At 41.4% G+C, this 18,789-nt stretch overlaps 1 protein-coding gene across 1 annotated transcript in view; it reads right to left on the bottom strand.

Annotated features, from left to right (window-relative positions):
- Window positions 1-18,789, bottom strand: part of NEGR1 (neuronal growth regulator 1) — an 814,177-nt gene that overhangs the window by 61,118 nt on the left and 734,270 nt on the right. The window lies entirely within an intron of this gene.

The raw sequence follows: 18,789 nt of genomic DNA, 5'->3' as shown, positions 1-18,789 counted from the left end.
CCAAGTTACAGCTATGTGTCCAACTGAGACCTGGTATTGTAAGCAAGCTCTTGACTTCATATAGCATATTTAAAGTATTTGGTGGTAGCCATTGATAATTGTCCTCATAAATAAAAAATCATTGGCCTTGTGTATTTTAAATGGAGCAGTATAGCATATTGCAGATAATAAATTGCTATTACCTTCTAGTGAAAATCCTGTGCTTTTCAGCAGGTTTAACTATCTTCTTAGCATATCTAAAGGTGAAAAACTTAAGTTTCTGTGCCACGGACAAGAAAACAAAATAGCTTCTACATACACAAATGTAATGTTAACAACTTAAAATAATGGCCCAGCAGCATCATCTGCCTTTTCTTTATGATCAAACTGAATCATCTGGGGGACAGAAATTATATCTATATTTTAGATGATTATTTTGATGTTTCACCTACCATTTCTATCTTTTGCGTTAGCTTAGACACCGGAGCTATAGGCTACGTCTAACACTGACTACTGACGAATTCATAGATGAGTCTTCCACGTCTGATGACTCCATCAATGCTAAAAGTCCTACTACCGAAATTGAGCAAATACATTTCCTAAGACCTCATCAACCTTGGTGCAGAGCGGAAGAGCAAAGAGCTCAGCTGAATTGATGAAAAGTATCCGAAGTCGTGCACAACTAATGATGGGGCTTGTAAAGTACAGCATCTCTGGAGAAGGGAACTGACTTGCCTTATATGCATCATATTTTTATCTGCATTTCAATACTGCTTGAATATGTACTTCATTACAGGGCACAACGAAAATAGAAGGGCACCTGCTAAGTCAGAGCCATAAAACAGATCTACAGCCTGCTGGCATGTGAAATTTCTCTAATTTATATTTTTTATGAAACTACCCTCACATTATGTGGTTGGGAGCATAAATAATAAAGCATGTTACTTAAGCAATTTTACATTTACTGTATTAGTAAGTAAATGCAATGGCCACCCTTATTCTCAAACAATAAAAACTACCCAGCCTTTTCATGAAAGATGATTGCAATTTCCATTGGCCTGTATATGCAATAAAAAACCATAACTCATCAAAATTTTAGCTATTTTCTCTTAAGATAGAAGAGCGTTTTGCTTGAACATTGAACGTGATATTAAATATTCATGAAACTGAAAAGAGTTTAAGGACTAAGTAAAACTCAAATTCTTTTCAACGAGATTGAAATTCTTTGTGAACCAGGTAAAAACTGCCACTAACCTGAAGAGGTGTTCGAGAACACTGTAAAGAGATTGTACGATATGTCCAAAGTGCTAGAGTTATTTGGAATTGATTTTTCTAAAAGGCCTGTTCCTCCTCTGAAATTGATTCATGATAACAGCCTCCATTTGGGTCAAACAGTATTTAACCGCTTGTAAATTTTAATTAAATGATTTGTCACTTTGAGCACATAGTTTGTCATCTTGCAACTAAACGATGTGTCTTTATCAGAAAATGACTCAGGGGGAAGGCATTCATCTAATTTGTCACTTGGACACCCATTAAGATAATTTGGTTGTTGCATAGGGATAAAGTTGAAGATTTGTAAAATAGAGTACGCCACTTTTAGTAAGCAGGATCACATTGTAAACTATTAAAAAAACATAATTTGCTCTGTAATTAAATTCTAATAAGTACTTTACTTCTGGTCATTTTTCATTAGCAGATGTTGAACTTTCTGAGAAGAGAAAATCCTCTAGCCGAATTTCGTATCTGCAGGAAAATAGAGGGCTTCAAGCGAAAGCAATAGGCTGGATTAAAATTATCTGGGGGAAAAAACTCTTCCAGCAGAAGCACTTACATCACTGCGGACCCAGCTGAGACCTTGTCTGCGGCCTGGTTAATATGATCAGAGATAGCCTGGGACAGAGGGAAGGGGACAACTGATGAGTTATTGAGGAAATAGCAGAGATCATCAAACTTTTCTCCTAAGAAAGGTGTGTCTGGAAAAAAGGAAGGTGTTAAATATATTCATTTCAGTGCCCAAAAGTTATTAAAAAGTTAGCATGTGTGTGTGTGTGTGTGTGTGTGTGTGAGTGCGAGTGCTCAAGTCAAGCAGTGTGCTCGGTCTCTTCCTACACTGATACAGCGGTGACATTGCCCAACAAGGAACACATCTGTTAACCAAAAGTACAAAAATATGTTAGGATGTACACTTACTTTGAACCTGGAAAGTAAGATCCTTCCAGTCCTATTACTCTCAGGTTGCCCTGAAGGGCTTCGCGATATCACAAACTTGTGTGCAATTAAGGGAATTGCGCCCTCAGTTGCAGATTAAGGGAGATCTTTTACTGACCAAGAATCAAACTCCCTGACTCCAACTAAGTCCCTGGCAGACAAGAACCACGCATGAGATGACGCCATTCCCCGTCGGGGTCTATACGCTCACAGAGCACCAAAATCATCTGGAAGCCTTTAGAAAATTCTGATGCCTAGCCTCTATTCCATATATGCAGGTTCAATTGTTCCAGAGTAGGGACCAAGCATCGGTATCTTTACATCCCGACGTGCAGCCAGGGTTTCGAAGCACTGGGCTGACACAGGCAGTATTTAAGTAACGTGCGATGAAGGGGAGAGGTCGGTTTCCGTTAGAATTATCCCACGGTCATTCAGACTTAAAATTGGGCGCTGTCCTGAGTTTCTACCTCTTCCTAACACCCTGCCCTTTAACCTTCCCTCCTCCCACCACTACCAACCTACGCAGCTGTTCATTCTTCGCTGCTTTCCTTTTTCTTTCTCCTCCTTGTGCTGCATGTATTCAGGCACATTTACTAAGGGCCGTTGAAAAGCTTTCCCAGCTCATGCTGTTTTCTTCCTCTCACAGGTCTTTTTATTCCACTGATAAATGCTAGGAAAATCTTGGTAAAACAGTCCTCATCAAATTATGCCTCCACTCAATAACTTCCAATGGCGCTGAGACCTGAAACCATCTATCCCTACACAGTTTACTAGTTATGTTAATGTGGCATTACCATTCAGTGGTCTTTATTATCAAAGTAGATTCTTGATCAGTATATAAATGAAACGTATTGCTCATTACACAGACTTTCTGAGACACCCATCCACTCTTCCATAAAAGGCATCAACAATTTATTCCTAAGACTTTTTAACCCTCTCACCTCAAAATCTTCTCCCTGCTGTGTCTGCCAATCCTCAGGAAGCTGCTGTATCGTTACCCTTCCCCAATCCTGACCGAGTTCCACACCGAAAGGCTGACTCAAACCAAACGTCAAGTTCTCAGTAAAACCTAAACTTGTCTTCATCCTCTGAGACACTATGAAATGTCTTGAGGAAGTCTTCTTAGTCACCTACATGAACAACAAACTCAGCACGGTCTTACCAACATGTTGTGTTAGTGACGTCTGAGAAGCCAGTCTTCGACATTTCTTCCAACTGAACAGTGTCCCAGAAATCTTTCTCACCCTGACATTCCAGATCTTGCACAAGCTGACCTCCAGCCACCTTTCTTACCTTCCTTACCATTCTGTTTTAACTACCCTGTATTCCGGACCATCTGGGCAAACTTTACTCTTTGTGGACCTCATAATCTTTCTTACTACCTGCTGTTCCCTCATACTGAAATCCCCCTTCAGTGTGGTTTTCCCTAGAACTAACATTTATGAAGACTTAAAAATACTATTAAACAACTAAGATTAGATGACCTCTAAGGTCCTTTTGACTCTTTTTACTTTAGATCTATCATGGAACCTGTAATATCAGTGCTACATGGAGTGAGAGATGGAAGAAGTATTGGCTGAAAGAATGGGATGGTGTTGATCAATGTATATGCACCACAAAATAATCTGATGGGCTATTATTTTTTCTTAATTTAGAGATATTTACAAACTTGGGATTTTACTTCTTTCTTCCATGGTTTAAGTTTGCCTCAACATAGCTTTCTTGAAATCTCAGTATATGAACTTTTTGATTCTTCATCCTCTGGGATCATGATTGTGCTGTGAAAAATGAAATTCAACTGGCCTAGTGAGGTGTGCTTCATAAAGACGTATTGATTCTTTCTTAGTCCTCCAAGATCTTTTAGGGACTTCAAAATTGGAAGCAACTTCATTTTTCTGCAGGCCCATTATCTTTTTAGGCAGTAGAGCCAAGTTGACTCATCCCTAGCTGACTGGTCTCTGTTTGTTTAGAAAGAATGGAACACTGGGGAAGCCTTTCCTTAGACTGTTTGGGAGTTGGTGATGAAAAAAAAAAAAAAAAAAACAACTATTTTTGTTTCACTCTGATTCATGAAAGACAGTACATTTATATTCTCTAAGTGAGAATCCAGACCCAAGCATCATTCATACATCCATTTGGAAGAAGAAGGATGAGGAGGAGCAGGTAGGAAAATTATAAAACAAAAAGAGGTTCAAAATGAAACAAAAGATATAAATATGGAAAAAATACATTAGATGTTCTATAAGTGAAGACTTGACATAAAAGACTAAAGATGTGGTGAACTTTACTTTGGGACAGTGGAACAGAGAAAAAGTGAACCATAAAAGAAATTCATAGCCAGAGTGATGAAGTGATTTCCAAATGTGTAGATGAGTATGTGTGTAGTTAAAGAAAACAGAAAATGGTTTGAAGGGTTCCAAAAAATGTCTGAAGTGAATTTCTGCAGAAGAAAGCAGGGAATCATGGAAGAAATATTTGATAAACAACAACAACAACAACAAAACAGATGAGACTTTTTCAGACTTAAATAGACATATGAGTACTGAGATTGAAAGTGCTCATTGCATAGCAGTCAAGATAAATGAAGTTTAGTACATACTCAGACAAATTGTGACGCTACACTGAACCGGCACAGGACAATAATAAGGAGAATATCTTAAAGGCAAATAGAAACAGAGGACAGATTTACCTACAAAGGAGCGACAATCTGGTTGACTGCAAATTTCTCAGGGGTAACTAGTGGATGTCAGGAGATAATGAATGACAGCTTCAAAGTATTGACGGAAGAGACAAAAAGCAAAAACAAAAGCCCTGAAATTGGAATTAGACATTTCATAAAACAATTGGAGGGGAGAAGGGTTAATACCAGGCCTGTGACACACTCATTCCCTATTGGGGTCCTGGTTTGGTGGGGGGAGAAGAGAAGTAGTGAATGACCTTCACGAACTTTCTTATAAACATGTCAATGGCTTTGAACAGACCTCTTTGCAGTCTGACAACGGTATTTCTTACAGATAGGGAGTCTTTGTGTAGAAAATGTTTTTTTTTTTTTTTATAGGATATACGTGGTGTAACTAGATAGTTTATTGTAAATAAGCCTGGACTTCATGGATGTAAGGAGCACCGCTTGCTGGAGAACGGGGGGTGGTCATCTAGACTTTCCCCGTCTCTGTAATTATCAGAGTATAAAATGAAAGAGCTCCAAATCCCTGATGGCTTCTTCTCTGAATAATTTAGCATATATTGCCCAACAGGATTTTGTCTATCTGAAATGAAAACAGCTCCTAAAATAGGAAAAGAAACATTTTTGGAAGCTGCATATGGCGGTCTTGAGTTCCTGCAGGAAATGAATGTTTTGCCTCAGCCCACTGCTTGCCCATATCCTTGGACTCATTAATAAAGCTCGGTGCTGGGTAAGATCTATAATGTGCTGCAATGTTCTTTGACAATTCAACTCTTTGAGTTAATACAGCTGTCGTTCAAAAATCCTGAACAAGTTTTCAAGCTTACCTAGTGTAAGAGAGCTTGCCACCAACAGGCTCACACTGAATAATCTAAAAACGTTTTAACAAAAATAAAAGTTGACCCAGAGGGAAGGACGCTACTAAAGAAACAATGGTGAACAAAGAGAGTTGTGCATTTTGGTAAAGTTAATGAACTATTGATCAAAGAAAGAAAACATAACGAAAACAGTGGATATGTGTCTGTGTTTGCGTGTGACTAAACAGCAGAATAAAAATTCAAAACAGTACAAGAGAGTGTGTGTGTGTGTGTGTGTGTGTGTGTGTGTGTGTGTGCAGATGAGAGGAGTTTGTTCGGTAAGTAAATCATACTAAGTTTCTTGTCTTTTTGGGAAGAGAGGTTACTGAATAAATGTAAACAAGCTAGAAAAATTTGTAGCTAACTCTGCATGTTAAAAATGTAAGAGAAACCAAGGAAAGAATAGAAATATGTACCATAAACATTTAACATTCAAATTAACAGAGGAAAAAGTGTGAAAAAAGAAACAGAGGGCAGGTAAAGAGGAAAAAAAAAGAACATGTAAATTTAGAAGCACAATACCCCCAAACATATAGTCTTTATGGACGAATATAAACATCTTTTTAAAAAAATTATTATTCTCAATTGAGTTAGGGAAATAAACCCTGGCCTGCAATTTAGAATACAAAGTGTTCTCACAAAGTTCAATTAACCATTTTTATCTTCCTTTCCTATCTGATAAAATTTTGATATTATCTGATTTATTCAATATAGATTCTAATAATGTAGTGTTGTAGATTTTATTCCCCTACAGTTTTTCTCTAGAGAGTATGATATCTTCAATTATTCTTTATTTCCTTTATGTTCACTTGTTTAAGTATTTAGCCTTTAATTTACAAGACTTCATTTAGAATCACCTCCTAGTAATATCCAATTGGTGTTTATAAAGCTCAATTTCTCCCTTGAGAGTTCTGTCTGGGGGTTGTAGTAAGAAGGCTTTTCTATTTTTCCCAATACTGCTTAAAGTACATTTTTTAAAGCATATTTAAAACCCTTAATATGTGTCATATTTTACATAGCCTCTTGTGAATCTTTCCTTATGTCAAAATGATCTATCTAGAGAAAACAGGAGTTACTGGATTGGCTTATAATTAAATGACAGGAAAGAAAAAAAACGAAAAGGAAGACTATTGGGGTCTTTAGAGGCAATTCCTGATTCACATCTTTCTCTTCTACCGTTCGACTGTCATTTTTGACAATACAAATCAAAATAAAATGAAATCAGAAAAGCAATATACGGCCACCCGTATTTTATCAGGTGTGTAGTGAGGAATTTAAGGTCACCCCAGGAGAGGCCTTTGCTTTGCTCCTGGCTTCTGGGAGGTGACCCCTCGGCCTCTAAGATGCCATGCTTGATAGGAAGGGTGTCTTGGGTGTCTTGGATGGATTAGGTGTCTTGGCCCAGCCTGAGAATTACAACGTGGTGGAGAAGCTTTGAGCCACATCCACAGTGTGACTTAGGGCGGGGGCTTTGGGTCACGTGGCATCAGCTCTACCTTCTGAAGGCCTGGCAGCAGACCCATTAGGTGGGCAGTCAACTGTGTATCCAGGATAGAGCCCCAGTAAAGGTCTGGGACACTATGGTTCAGGTGAGCTTCCCTGACAGGTTGTTACCCACCAATACTGGGGAAAAGAACTTGGTCTTGACTCCAAGGGGGAGAGGACAGTGGAAGCTCCATGTTTGGAATGCTTCCTGGACTTGGTTCCATGTTCCTCTCTTGGCTGAGTGTCCTATGTGTCCTTCAGCTATCATAGACAGCAACCAGAGCTACAGCCGAGGTCAGTGATTTCTGTGCAGTCCTCCTAGCGAATTAGGAAAACTGAGGGAGGTTTTGGGGGTGCACTTAGCCGGTACCGGGTAAAATAAAAGTGCTGAACGCATGCTCAGCCATGCAATTATAAGTTTATTTCCTTCGCCATGACTTGTCAATAATGAGCAAGCGTTGTTGAGGACTGGCGTGTTACGCACACGGAGAATTCTGATTCTGTGAATCAATTTTAATTCTAAGCAAGGCTATTGGTGACCGTTCCTTATATTAGTAAGCTGCTTAACCCGTGCAGTTTTAATGTGTTTTTTTTTGTTTTTTTTTTTTAAAACGGGCAGCCTTGCTTAATGTCAACAATATGAAGTAACTGGCAGTTATTTCAAAGGCTGCTTTTGTGTGTGTTTTAGCAGCAAATTTTGTTGACACTCACTGGAAACCCATCTTTAGGGCAGAAAATTTGGCAGATGCTTTTGTTCAGCGGGTTTCTTGACAACTGTGTATGAAAAGCTATTTTTTGCCTTTCACAGGGACTGGTCAAAGGCTGAGGTTTGCTTTTGGTGACACTGCGTTAATTGTCTCCCTTGGGGCTGCCAGAGAGCTGAAGGCAAGTTAGCATTTCCTGACTCTTGCTTCCTCTTGAGTCCATGCTTCTTGCCTTCTAAATGCACTGTTTATGCCTGCAGCGTGGCTGGCTGCCACCTTGCCTGCTTTGCTGGGACTTCCTCTTTCACCTTTTTCTTATGCTTGTCTACTGAATTTATGGGAGCAAGTGTCTAGTTCCCGGAGCCCAGTGGCTGCAGTGGGTCCCAGCTGGGCAGGGTGGTACTTCCGAGGAGGAGCAGGGTTAGGAAAAGGTGAAGCTCTTGCTCAAAACTCCGTGACCCTTCCGCTGCAGGCATTTGGCTCCCTTAGTACATAATGGTGCTTCGTTATATTTATTCTCAGTATACATTTTCGGTTTCGAACTCGAGGTCTCATAGAGACTGAGGAGACATCCCAATAGTCAGGCGATGATATTTCAGTCTGGGATTTATTTATTTATTTATTTATGACACACAGGGTTGGAGATCAAAACCTATAGGGAGACATCAGGGCATGAGAAATGAAACACGAAAACAAAAACAAAAAAGCTCACAGTGATCTGATACTTTTCTTGTATCATTTTATCAGTGTTTTCAAATAAATCAAAGGCTGTCTCCATTGAATTGTGTGTTTTTGTTTTTGTTTTTTTTGTATAGGTTGCTCATAAGACGAACGTATGCCTGAATCCTTTGTTCCACTCTCTCTACTTTGTTATCTGAGGACTGATCCTCATACTACTGACTTCTTCCGCTATTCAAAGACCCGATCACGGTGACAAACTCACGACGTGTGTGTATGTGCACGTGTACATCATATAAAAATATTCTGACCATTCTAAAGGAGGTAAAGCCTGAATATTTTATTCCCTTGATTAAAATCGTTCACAATTCTCAGTAGCAAGGGAAGATTAGATTCCTTGGCATGGCTTTTATATGATGTGGCCTGTGGACTGTGCCCCGCCCCCCCCCCCAGGCCAGTCTCAAGAAATAGAGTTCACAGCTATAAAGATTTTTTGTGACTCTGCTCCACTCTTATAGAAAACATCTTTAGTAGGAAATAGGTTGAGCCTTTGAAAAGAATAATTAGTTAAATGTCTGTTAATTTTGCCTTCCCAGTATCTATCTCATTCTCTTCTGCCCACAGTAACTTGATATTTTTTTTTTTAATTTATTTATTCATGATAGTCACACGGAGAGAGAGAGAGAGGCAGAGACACAGGCAGAGGGAGAAGCAGGCTCCAAGCACCGGGAGCCCGATGTGGGATTCGATCCCGGGTCTCCAGGATCGCGCCCTGGGCCAAAGGCAGGCGCCAAACCGCTGCGCCACCCAGGGATCCCCACAGTAACTTGATATTAAACTACATTCTTCTCCTGGTCTCAGTTTGAAAAGGATTGACCCCAGGGCGCTTGGGTGGCTCAGTCGATTGGGCTTCCAACTCTTGATTTCAGCTCAGGACATGATCTCCAGGTTGTAGGACCAGGCCCCACGTCAGGCTCTGTCCTTAGCATGGAGTCTGCTTGTGTTTCTGCAGCTCGGTGCCTCCCTCTGCTTGCATTCTCTCTCTGAATAATAAATATATGAATAAAGAAAATCTAAAAAAAAAAAAAAAAAGGATTGAGTCCCCACTTGATTCTACACATCAGCTTATCCTATTCCTCTGGGTGTAGTAGATAGTCAATGAAGCGCTTTGGGCCATGCAATAAAAGCAGGTCCCAGAATATAGGTAGGAGCAACCAGAAGAAATCGCTTTTTGGCCCCCTGGATATTGTGTGAGAACGGAAGATCCGTAACTTATGAATCATTTTGCTACTACAGAGAGAGAATTAGAGTTGTTGATTGTTAGTGGAGGCACCAGAAGATGGAACTGGTATCATGGGTGCTGGGTAGATAGACAAATGGGAAATATAACGGGTCAGTGACATTCTCTAGCAGCTAGATCAAACCTTACCTAAAGGCTACCTCTTATCTGTTTTTCCCTAGATTCACGGGGATATAATCGACATACAACATCACATATGTTTAAGGTCCACAACTTTGATACACGTGTATGTTGCAAAACTATTACCACCAAGGAACGATTTACCTAAAGCGAATCTTTTCAGTTACATGAACCAATCTATTATTTTTACTAAGCTATTCTGAGTCTTTGGCTGATGCTTTAAAACATTACAGTCCTACAAATCGCTGCTTACGCCATACAAAATGTATAATCTAAGTATAAAATTTTCTTTATTTTATTTTTTATTTTTTATTTTTTTTTAAATTTTTTTATTTATTTATGATAGTCACACAGAGAGAGAGGCAGAGACACAGGCAGAGGGAGAAGCAGGCTCCATGCACCGGGAGCCCGATGTGGGATTCAATCCCGGGTCTCCAGGATCACGCCCTGGGCCAAAAGCAGGCGCTAAACCGCTGCGCCAACCAGGCTTCCCCAAAATTTTCTTTATTAATAAAGTTCTTTTTCTTTTTTTAAAAGGCTTTATTTATTTATGCATGAGAGACACAGAGAGAGAGGCAGAGACACAGGCAGAAGGAGAAGCAGGCTCCATGCAGGGAGCCCGATGCGGGACTCGATCTAGGGTCTCCAGGATCACGCCCTGAGCTGAAGGCAGACGCCCAACTGCTGAGCCCCCCAGGCGTCCCTAAAGTTTTTTCTTTTTTTTTTTTTTCATATGAACTAAGCAGAAATAATCATTTTACTTTACTAACACAAAACTAATATGTAGAACCTGAGATTTAGGAGTTTCCCAGTCTTCACTCTACTTATCCTTGGGCTGATTAGCGCTGGTCAGTTGAATGTGCTCTAGTGATTTGCACCGTGTTTCTTTAGTCGGCCTGGATCAGCTTCCTGCGGTCTTATCCCCGCCTGCTCTTCTCTTCACCTGCTGCATCCCTCTTACTCACTTATGCACTCCAGCACTGCCCTGACGTGGGACGGAGAAAACAATCAGAAAACCAGCATCCCATTTTAGCTGGTTGGATGCAGTCCAGATAAATTCACTATCCAGTAGAATCAATCAGTAGGGAAAAAAAAGTCATTATAAAAGTATGAGTCACTTGCTTGTTTTCTCTTCCAGACAGGCTAAATATTTAATAAGAATCCAGGTGTTATTTATTCATTTTTATTAGGTCCTTCTGACACCCAATCCTGCATTGTGATGGGCAATTAAGGTAAATATACGTGTAAGGGAGAAAACTTCGCTTCTGGGAAACTATTTTCACACCAATCCCAGTCCAATTGAGTTATAGCTTAAATATCTCTTGCTTAAAATATTTATTTATAGGTAGTGGATATACTTTAAACTATTTGTATTCTCTCATTCATGGGAAAATTAGAGACTCTGATTGGTAGGGCATCTTTTTTTTTTTTCCCCTGCCGATATGTAATTAATATTGTCATTGATTTTGTTATCTACAATGGTGTTGGTGCTTATTAAAGTTTCCTAGTAGCTTTGTGATTGCTTGCATGTAAATAGGTTACAACAACACAATTGTTTAGTATGCTTTGAATATTTGCACTTCTTTTACATGGTTTATCTAAATTTTACTTGGTTATGAAATTCCTGAGGATGGCTCAGTTCACATTTCCAGGCTTTTTGGAGAGTGAAAACTGAATAATTGGGATGGCCTGAACACAAAGAATTTGCTAGATTACAGTTCAGTCGACCCATATAATTACAGTGGGCTTATTTCCCCAACTAATTCCTATTAATAACAACTACAACAGTAATAGTCAATACATACTGAGTGTTTGCTATGTGTCAGGCATTTTTCTAAGTTCTTTGCAGGAAACAGTTCATCAAACCAATCCTGTTATTTGCAGTATTTTCCCCCCATTTCACAGATGAAGAAACGGAGACGTTTCTCAGAAGTAACTGAGAGGCAAACAGAGAGGTTATCTGCTTAAGGTTTTGGAATAATAAGTAACTGCTGAGTAAAGCTGTTCTATCTGCTGTCTTTGAAGGAAAGAATTTTTGTTTATTTACTGCTGGATCCCAGGCTTGGAACGTTGATGGAGTAGAGGGTAGGCGGTACTGATGTGCTGAACGAAGGAAGGAAGGGAGGAGGGAAGGAAGGGAGGGAGGAAGAGAGGGAGGGAGGAAGGGGGTGAGGGAGGAAGAAGGAAGGAAAGAAGGGAGGGAGGGAGGGAGGAAAAAGGAAGGAAGGAAGGAAGGAAGGAAGGAAGGAAGGAAGGAAGGAAGGAAGGAAGGAAGGAAGGAAGGAAGGAAGGAGTAGCACCAATATTAAAAAAACAGGGGGTCTATCATCAGAATCCCTGCATTTATCCCCAACACTCGGCTGCCTCAGAGCCAACGGGCAGCAAGTGGAACTGTGCCCTATGGAAAAGCAAGAAGAGATATTTAAAATAATAACTTAGGGATCCCGGCCACATCTGGAATCGGGATTAGCACTCTATGTCCCTAATCTCTAATTCTCTCCAGGACTCTTGAAGGGAAGAATGCTTATTTCTTATTTAGAGTTAACAAAACGGGGGCTCAGAGAGGTCAAAGGACTGACCCAAAAGTCTGATGACTAACAGAGATTGCATAGCAGCAATGTCCACAGTAGCCACACTGTGGAAGGAGCCTCGGTGTCCATCGACAGATGATGGATAGAGAAGCTGTGGTCTATGGATACCCTGGGATATTCCTCAGCCATTAGACACGACCAATACCCACCATTTGCTTCGACGTGGATGGAACTGGAGGGTATGATGCTGAGTGAAATGAGTCAATCGGAGAAGGACAAACATTATATGTTCTCATTCATTTGGGGAATATAAAAAATAGCCAAAGGGAATAAAGGGGAAAGGAGAAAAAAAATGTGTGGGAAATATCAGAAAGGGAGACAGAACATGAAGCCTCCTAACTCTGGGACACGAACTAGGGGTGGTGGAAGGGGAGGAGGGCGGGGGTGGGGGTGACTGGGTGACGGGCACTGAGGGGGGCACTTGACGGGATGAGCACCGGGTGTTATTCTATATGTTGGCAAATTGAACACCAATAAAAAATAAATGTATTATTAAAAAGAAAAAGAGATTGGAGCCTACGTCTGGTTAGACTCCTTCTATGAGGCCCGAGTTCCCACATGTCAGACGGTAACAGCAGCTGACGCTTAGTAAAAGGCGGCATCCTTGTATGGTCCTACATGCCTCCGTCATGGAATAAATTTCCCTTGACACCCCCAGGGGCAGGCACCGCTAAGATTTCGCCAGGGAAGGGAACGGCTGTGGCCCCACCCGAGGCCATACAGCTCAGAGCGAAGCCGGGCCTGCCCTCGCCATCCTGAGTCCTGCCCAGCTCGGTGCGGCGGGGGCTGGAGCGGTGCCCACCTGCTTGAAGGGATCAGAAAACAGTATGTCATAAATGCAATTTCTATCCACAATACTTCTGCAAATTCTAGGCCTTTCTTTTTACTACAAGCCTCCTTCTGCAAGCAATGACTGTTTTTGGGGGAGCTGCATCCCTTGCAGGAAGGCAGCCCTTCTCTTGATGGTGTCCACATCTAATCAATCTACACAGATGAGACATGTTGCTTCCTTTCGTGTTTCCTTTTCCAAAGAGGCAAATGGCAAAAAAAAAAAAAAAAAAAAAAAAAAAAGAAAAAAATTGGGTCTACTGAATATTAAAATTAAAACAACAACAACTTTTGAGCTGATTGCATTCCTTGGAGCACAGTTTTATAGGAATGGTATTCAGATATTTCTACCGATAAAGAGGACCGTGATTATTCGCTGTATGTTCTTTCAAGATGGAATCACTCCATAAATCTTGTTTTTAAAGATTTTGTTTATTTGACAGGGAGAGGGAGAGAGCACAAGCAGGGGGAGCAGCAGAGGGAGAGGGAGGCCCCACCCCAGGTCCCGGGGTCATGGCCTGAGTGGAGGGCAGACGCTGCACTGACGGATCCAGCCCGGTGACATGGAATCTTGGGCGCTGACTGTCATGATCCTCCCTTCTCGCCTTTTTTTTTCTTTTTTCCCCTTTTACAAAAAGGTTTTATTTAAGAGACCATTTTAATAAGTACGAATTTTAAATGTGGCCCGATGAAGAAATGTTCTTTAGTCACTTTGGAGGTAAAAGTTACATTCATGCCTCTGGTTTAACATTTATTAATTTTCCTTTTCCTCCCCCTGCCCCCCCCCCCCCCCACCAGCCCAGGTTTGTTTTTCTCGTTCTCTCCATCTATTTTCTGGACATTAGCCTAATCCTGAAGACTAGAAGCCCAATTTCTGTAGCAAATTACGAACCACTGAGCTTTAGGACTAATGTACCCTCTTATTTCCACAACCAGGTCTTTTGATATTGATGAAACACCGAATCAGGAGCAACGGACTTGCTCAATTTTTAAAGTGCCATTGACTCTTCCTACTGATAGCTCTACATGCTAAATAGTCAGGAGAAGGAAACAGAATCCACACCACTAAGAGCTGTTCATCCTCACTGTTGCCAAAGCACAGTAACATTAATAATAAATGACTAGTTTTGGAAACAGTAAGCAAAAAAGGTATTTTGGGCTGAGTCACTGAGAAACGTTTTGCATATACGGAATTTTTTCTTCAACATGGGAGGAAAAAAAAATGCCACAGATCATCTTTCTAAACAACACGGAATAAGCTGGTGGTGTGAGACAGTGACGAAGTATGTTTACCTAATTCGTAAAACCTCTTCCGATTAAAAATCCCTTATGCTTGTCAAGAGAGGAATCAGTACTTTAAACAAGCTCCAGGATCAAATAATAGGACTAAGAAATTTTTGTGTCCTGCCTTCCCATTTTTAATTCTCATTTAGGTAGCTTTTCATGGGAACTTGTGCCATTACAGGACTTTGGGGCTGTTTATTACGAAATAAAAATGTTTTTCAATATCTTTCATACTTAAGCCCCCACGTAACAAATCTCCAAACTGGACCCGGGACACAGAAGTCGCGTTTATCAGGATTATCTCAAGGCCTACTTCACATCCGTACCTCTCCGAGTCCTCGTGGACGTGACGTTTCTTAACTCATTGAGTCATGTAGGCATTAATTCAACAAATAATTAACAGCTAACTTTGTGCCATCTGCCCACCCCGGTTTCTTTTCCTTTATTATTTTTATTTTTTTTATTTTTATTTTTTCCTGCCCTGGTTTGTGGGGATAACGTTGTCAATCAAGCACTGTCCTGGTGAAATTTACATTCTAATTGAGGAGGGAAAAAAATAAAAAAAAAATACAAGACTTATTTATTTAATATCAATGAGATAAAGAAATAAATGGATCAGTAAAGGTTGATTGGGAATGTCAGGGTGGAGGGTAATCAGCAGAAAGATGGTCGGGGGGGGGGGGGCCCGGCGAGAGTGGACACCTGGGCAGAGCCCTGAAGAAGTCAAGGAGAGGCCAGGGGGCAGGGTCCGTGTGTCAAGACACGTTCTAGAACTAGCACCGAGGTCAGTCTGACGGAAGCAGGCCAGGCCGAAGGAAAGAAAATTAAGAGATGATGTCAGGGTAAAGGAACAGGTGCCAGGTCATGCAGGGTTAGCAGGACGACGATAAGGTCTTGGGCTTTTCCTGCAAGAAAGGGAAGGCTCCGAAGAGTTTTGAGGGGGAAACAATGAGATGATATGACTTATACTTTAAAAGTTGGGAATAGGGGCACGTGGTCGGCTCAGTCTGATTAAGCACCCGACCCCTGGATTCAGCTGAGGTCGTGCTCTTAGGGTCGTGGGATCGAGCCCCGCGTCAGTCTTGCACTCAGGGCAGGGTCTGCCTTGTCCCTCTCCCTCTGCTCCCCCCCACCTTTGTTCTCTAAGTAGATAAATAATTAATTAAATATTTTAAAAATCAAGCACATACATACGTACATAAGCACATAAATAGAAGTTGGGAATAGACTGCAGGTGAGGGAAGAGCAGCGTGGGGGAGCATTTAGGGAGTTTTGCGCCAACCCAAGCTGGAGGGGAAGGTATCATCAGCCTGTGTTCCAGCCTCCAAGACGAGTGGTCACAGTCAGTGTGTGCACACGCGTGTACAACCCGTACTCCGGGCACGGCCCGTAGGGTTTATCTCCAGCACAGCCCTGGCCCCTCGGCTGCCAGAGGTGATGGACGGGAAGGAAGCTCGGCCGGGCCCACGGGGCGAGGGCGAGGCCACAGCCGTCAGGGGGGCCTGGCAGCCGGCTGGGCACCTCGCCTCCGTCGGGGGCAACTCTCACTAGTGGACTGTGAGCAGGGGAGGGCTTCCTTTTGGGCTAAAACACATAATATAGGGAATTCCTGGGAGGCTCAGCAGTTTAGCGCTGCCTTTGGCCCAGGATATGACCCCAGGGTCCCGGGATCGAGTCCTGCATCGGGCTCCCTGCGTGAGGCCTGCTTCTCCCTCTGCCTGTGTCTCTGCCTCTCTCTCTGTGTCTCTCATGAATAAATAAATAAAATCTTAAAAAAAAATTTTAGAAAACCACATAAGATAAAGGAAAGTGCTTAGCATTTAACAGTGATTTTGACAATGGCGAAGCGTTATCTAGAAAGGTCTTGAAAATGGCACTTTCACGAAGAATTTCCATCACCTAGATTTCTCCTCCTTAGGACCAAAGGGCAAAAATGTCCAGGTCAGTTTCTATGCTCTGTGGAGAATGACTGGTCTGTTCTTGAGAAATATAAAACCGAAACCCACACAGGGTTTTGAGGCATGCTGGCCAGCTGCTGCCCTGTTCTCCTGACACGACTGTGGCCTTGGAGCCAAGGCTGGGAGCTGGAGCTGGCCTTCCATCAGGATGTCAGCCTTCTATCCTATTCCAGCTTTTCAAATAGGCCTTATTTATGTACGCCAATTTTTCTGATTATTTAAGCATTCTTGAAGTGACTCCATTCGGGCACATGGATAAAATACCAGCTAGATGCTATCCTCTCTTCTCCTTCATCACATAATGTTATATTTTTCATTCCCAGGGTCAGCTAATTTTATTTATTGCTACTGCCTATAGCCCTTAAATATATAAGAATCTCCATACACATCTGTATAAAATAAAGCCTTGAAATTATTTCTTCAAAACAGCCATCATTTGCATTTAGCAGGCAGTGCAAATTTATCTTTCTGTATAATGCTGCTACATCTTAAAAAGGCAATATCATAAATGAGATTATCCCTTCAGAAAGCAATCCCAGACTAAAATAAATCAAGATATGGAAACCTTACAAATGGCCTTTAATATATTGGATATTACCAGAAAGTATGTGCAACTTAAATGTTTTAAGACAACGATTTATTGTTGAATTCCTAATGTAGGTTTTTCCCTTTAAAAATATATTACCAGCCTCTATCCAATAGTATTAATAATCTCCCACCCTTTTATAGCCGAGAAAGTCAGCATAGGATTATATAAATCAAATCTTCTAGTCCTGTTCCTTCATTACAGGGATGGAAACTGAGGTTCAGAAAGTGAATAACAGCTAGTGAACAACAAAGACAAGAAACTACTTCATCTGGGACCCCCGGGGGGCTCAGCGGTGAAGCCTCTGCCTTTGCCGAGGGCATGACCCTGGGGTCCCGGGATCGAGTCCCACGTCGGGCTCCCTGCATGGAGCCTGCTTCTCCCTCTGCTGTGTCTCTGCCTCTCTCTCTGGGTCTCTCATGAATAAATAAATTAACAATCTTAAAAAAAAAAAAAAAGAAAGAAACTAATTCATTTAACTCACTAAGAATTTTTCTCATGACATTACATCAATTTCATCTGACTTTTCCTCATATAAAACTCTATCTCCAGCTTCCCTATAATCAAACAGAGCACAATAAACCTGCACTATGTGGAGGTCACAGCCCAGCTTTGATATTTTTTGGCTAATGGAAATATTCTACAGAGTTTTTCCTAATAGCAGATAAAAAAATCGAGGCCATTCCAGGGAGATGAGGGACAGGATTCTGACCTTGGTAATTTCAGTCTTTGCTTTGTTCCTGGATAAACGTGGGAGCTGATGGGGAAAGGAGAAAAGGCAAAGCGGAAGGAATGGCAAAATCATGCCACTTCTTATCATCCTGGTCATATCAGTTACCATACGATTTTCATGGCAAAAGAAAGGCAAAATTCAGCCAATTTCCTTAGGTTTGAGAGGAAGGATTGGGAGGTACCTTTCTTTCTTTCTCCTTTTTCTTTCTTTCTTTCTTTTTTTTTTTAAGACTGATTTATTTTAGAGAGAGGGAGTGGGGATGGGGCATGGGGCACAGAGGCAGAGGGACCGAGAAATATTCAAGCGGACTCTGCTGAGCGTGGAGCCCATTGTCAGGTTCGATCTCAGGACCCTGAGATCACGACCTGAGCTGAAACTGAGAGTCCGTTGCTTAACCGACTCTGCCACCCGGATGCCCCAGGACCTACCTTTCTAATAAGCCAGCTGACACTGCACCTATCTTCAGCATGTTCCCAAACAAAGCGACATTCAGACTCAACCACAGCCTATGAAGGCAACAAAACAGGCCTGGTCCTTTTAGCCCCTATTTTAAGTTCCTACTGTTGGAAAGTTGGTTTGTAATGGAATATTTTTGAGGGTGTATGACTCCCACATAGACATTTCAGGGTCCCTCTTCCCCCCCTCCCCGAATGAAAATCAAATAAGAGCTAGAGATAAAAACACATAAGCTAATGTGTGTAATGTAGTTATTAGCACGGTTCCTGGCGATGGTTAATAGGTCAGTAAATGCCTCCAATGATAATATTGACAACACGTTATAACTGACAATGT

Source organism: Canis lupus, chromosome 6 (genome assembly GCF_011100685.1).
Source record: "Canis lupus familiaris isolate Mischka breed German Shepherd chromosome 6, alternate assembly UU_Cfam_GSD_1.0, whole genome shotgun sequence".
Lineage (NCBI taxonomy): Eukaryota > Metazoa > Chordata > Mammalia > Carnivora > Canidae > Canis > Canis lupus.
Note: the sequence above shows the minus strand (reverse complement) of the source record. Positions and strands in the feature narration are given on the sequence as shown.